Source organism: Medicago sativa, chromosome 1 (assembly GCF_051527215.1).
Source record: "Medicago sativa cultivar Bolivia chromosome 1, Bolivia_mono, whole genome shotgun sequence".
NCBI lineage: Eukaryota > Viridiplantae > Streptophyta > Magnoliopsida > Fabales > Fabaceae > Medicago > Medicago sativa.
Genome location: NC_140749.1, coordinates 9,688,181 through 9,692,349, shown reverse-complemented (window position 1 = coordinate 9,692,349; position 4,169 = coordinate 9,688,181). Strand labels below are relative to the sequence as shown.

General features: G+C 35.2%; 1 long non-coding RNA gene across 2 annotated transcripts; it reads left to right on the top strand.

Annotated features, from left to right (window-relative positions):
• Positions 1 to 1,160: 1,160 nt before the first annotated feature.
• Positions 1,161 to 4,169, top strand: LOC146952445 (uncharacterized). 2 transcript variants are annotated; one of them, XR_015006440.1, is made up of 3 exons: positions 1,161 to 1,797; positions 1,891 to 1,968; positions 3,659 to 4,169. It is a non-coding gene; the product is annotated as an uncharacterized LOC146952445 (long non-coding RNA). The 2 variants fall into 2 exon arrangements; XR_015006438.1 differs by having other exon boundaries at positions 1,891 to 2,269.

The following is a 4,169-nucleotide window of genomic DNA, read 5'->3' as shown; positions in this document are numbered from 1 at the left end:
GGACTTAAGAATTTCTAAGATATGACTTTGAGACACAGAAATTCTAAGTGAATGCAGAACAATTTCAGCAGAGGTTTGGTACTTGTGAAAATCTTGTGAGTCTTTCGTTCAGCGTTCTTGCATTACCAATTCTCTAGGTCTTCACTCCTTTATATAGAGGTGTGAAAGAGACGTTGTGAAATTGCCAGCACACCAAAGAGTCGTTGTTGAAGCTTGATCTTTCACCAATGATCTTTTGCCTGATTTGGTTGTTGTCCTATGAAGAACAAATTTGAAATCCATTCCTTATCCAAAGGAACATCTATGCAGGCGAGACCGTATTCTGGAGCTGTTTTCTTGTCTTGAAGCGCAGACACAAAACAGAGTAGTGGAGAACGTGGTTGTACAATTCGTACAAAGTACAATGTCAACGCTTTCGTCCAAATTGCAAACACACGCCTTCAAACACCTTTGAAATGACCGTTGCAAGCTCCACTAATCCTTTGTTTGTGTTTTCGAATCCAATAGACAGCTTTTGCATTGATAATTCTTCAATTCTTGATTCTTTGCAAATCCAGTTGATATTCAGCTTCTGGTGAAATGGCTTCTGATGAGGCAGCTTCTGATGATGCAGCTTCTGATGGTTCAGCTTCTGATGAGATGACTTCTGCAGCTTCTGATGATGCGGCTTCTGATAATGTGGCTTCTGGACCTCTTGTCTTCAGAAACACTATTCTTCAGGAGCAGCTTACTTCAGGAGCGCTATTTCTTCAGGAGCAGCTTGACTTCAGGAGCGCTTTTTCTCTTCAGTAGCAAGTTGCCTTCAGGAGCGTCCAAGCTTCAAATTTTTTGTTGTTTCCATAGCTCTTTATTTGCTTATTCAGAACCAATGATGATGTAACTTTATAATTATGGTCCTGTACACTTGAACAAATATTAGCTAGTCCAATTTACAATTTTTAATACCTTGTTATCATCAAAACTCTTTAAGGTTCATTGTTAAACACATTTTGTTCCAACAATATATACGGCACGTTGTATTTATCTTTTAAAAAATATAAATAGAGCATTGCTCTTTTAAAAAAAATACGTTTTGATTTTATCACTGACCTCTTTTCATTCCCAGAGCCGAGCCTCCGAATTCTCAGGGACGGCCCTGTATCGTAGATACAGATTTGTGTATCATACTTACTCTAAAAGCTAATTAGGTCAAGCAATTGCTTAACCCTAATTGCCTTGGTGTTTTCCCTCCCAAGCATATACCCAAAGTGTGTTCAGCAAGCTATTATGACTCCTAAACTAGCCTTAAAAACGTGTTCTACAATCCAAAGACACATCATTTAATGCTTTTTCAAATTTCAGTTTTCTTTCTAGGTGCATTTACTGCTTTGTCTCCCACGTTCATTTTTTTTCGTTTTCCAAAAAAGCAAAATTTATACCATGTCTTCAACTTCAATCCATCTTTTCTTTAATGTTCCATCTCTCTTTCTCTCTGAATTTTGTTCCAACCTCTCTTCTTCCTTCATCATCCATGAAAGTTAAAATTGATTTGTTCCTCACCGCCAACTCATTTCTACCCCTCCTCACTGGAAACTATCACTCCTTACTCCTCTGATTTGTTCCTCATCGCCAGAAAGTTAGAGTTGATTTGTTCCTCACATCTTTGATCCATAGCCCCGAGTCGCAACAGTTACAACGAGGCAACTTAATACAACACACAAAGTTGTTCTCCTCTAATGAATGAGGTAATTGTAGAGCCTCTCGATTCTTCTATGCATTTGGAAACATTTCGGTGACGATTGGGTTTTCACCGTTGAGGTAATTCTTAGATGCTCTCTTTCGAATTATGGTTGAAAATGAAATTTAAAATTAATCAATATGTTTGTTGATCTATTTTTATTGGATTTGCAGGATACTAATTTCTACGACCTCACTCTTTTTTCAGCTATGAAATCTATTTTCTATTTCTGGATGTCAATAAGAAAATATGTGAGTCTAACGGTTGATCTTAACAAATACTATTTTCTTAAACTACACAAGTTTTTCCATTTCTTTTCATATGATCCTATTTACTTTATTAAGGATATATATAGATTTAGGGTTATGATTGATTCTGTTTGTATATTCATGTTGTTCATATTGTGTTCTATATTAGCTAACCTAATGTTGTTACTGGGAGCACGAAAGATTGGATTCAAGGGTTTGGTGTATTGGTCTCGATGTGTTTTAGTCTGATGTGTTTGTGGTTAAAGGAGTATTCTTGAAGTATAGGCTCTCATTGCGGCCATATGTATGTTATGTTTGAACCTATATGTATGTTATGTTTGATGTCTATTTTATTTACTAGCTACTTTTTGTTTTTACATATCTGAAACTAAGCAGTGTCATGGTTTACATTGCTTTATGTTTGATTTCATTGTTTTAGCCTATATTGTTCTCAAGTTTGGTAAATGGTTCCTTGCTTTATGATTTGTTCGTTTTATTTTGAGCCTTAATTTGGCGCGAGTTCAAGTTAATTTTCTGCATAATTCATAGTTGATTGTTGGCATGTGGAATGTTGTTGTGCAAAAGAGGTGTTTCAATATTGCTACTGCCAGGTAAGAATAATTTGGAGCAAGTTCAAGTTAATTTTCTGCATAGTTCATAGTTGATTGTTGGCATGCAGAATGTTGTTGTGCAAAAGAGGTGTTTCAATATTGCTACCGTGAGAATAATTTGGAGCGAGTTCAAGTTAATTTTCTGCATAGTTCATAGTTGATTGTTGGCATGTGGAATGTTGTTGTGCAAAAGAGGTGTTTCAATATTGCTACTGCTACATAAGAATAATTATGCCCCTGTGTTTTGATCCATCTTTGTGTTTCAGCTCCAACATATCCGTTTTTTTTTGCTCTCTACTTTGATCTCCAAGTGTTTAGTTCATTTTACAGATTTTTATTGTGTTTTATCCAACAGTTTGTATTAGTCTCCTGCTGGCTTTTCAGCATAGGCAGGTCTGGTTTGTCGCTTTAGCGTAGTAGGTTTTGGTTTGTTTTCGAGATAGATAAATAAATGCCTTGAGTTAAACTCCAATCTTGCTTATATCTATCATGTATGTTTTGTTGATGTTGGAAAATTGCAGCGAGACTAATAGAATCAAAGTTGGATAAGATTAAGTTTGTTTGTTTGGAGTGTGTATTGTTTGACGTAGTATGCACCGGGAGGGCATTAGTAGTAGTTAAGATTAATATGTTTTGTTTCCATCAATCAGTATCTTTTTCCCCACTTCATTGTACACAGGTACTATTTCTAGAAATGCATCAACGAACAATACATGCAATGGATGATATTGATACATGATTTCTTACTTTGCTTTGCACTATAGATATTATGTTGAAACCTTTGTTGCAGCCTAAAATCTTTTACATTCTGAACTAAATTTATATAGTTCATTTGATATAGAAAAATAATAGTTCCATTCCCATTTTAAGCATTCATTATAATATCATATTAGGATGCTTTAGTATAACTTTGGGCTATGAAAAATGCATTAGAGAGCAAAACATATGTTATTTTGCTTCCATGTTTGTTTTCTCATAGACCATTTGATATTTTGGCTCTTATGTCTACATATAGTTTAATAAGAAAAAATTTCTATTTTTGTGTTTTGGTTTTGTGATCTCTTATTTTATGCTTATGACAGATTTTGGCATGCTACTAATGAAAAGTCATGCTACAAAGAGAACAACATTAGCAAAAACAAAGTTCTGCAATAGTGTTGCGAGCGTGGAGGTTCTATCATGGAGTTGTCTTGCTGCTGCAGTTTTTTTCCAGTCTAGAGGTGGTGTTTGGAGGCTGGCTAACATGACTTTTCCTGGTGTTAGAGATCAGTCTTTACTCTTTAGATTTGATTTGAGAAGGTTTTTCTTTTGTTATTCTGCTCTAGCTACGTTGTGTTAGTGTCTCCTCATAATCCTTTTTAGCTTTTGCTGCTGCCTTTCTGTCTTCATTGCAACCTCTATAGCCGTTTTTTTTATATAGAAAGGCTAAGTTTGTATATGTGCTTCTGTAAATTCAATTTGAACGAGTCACCTGAAAAGGCTATGCAAGTGGGTGTCAAATCTGTATATACAAATTACAGTGTGTCCATGTATATGAATTATGGTGTGTCAAAAGTGTATAAATGAGTTGAATAAATTGATACTTCTACTAAA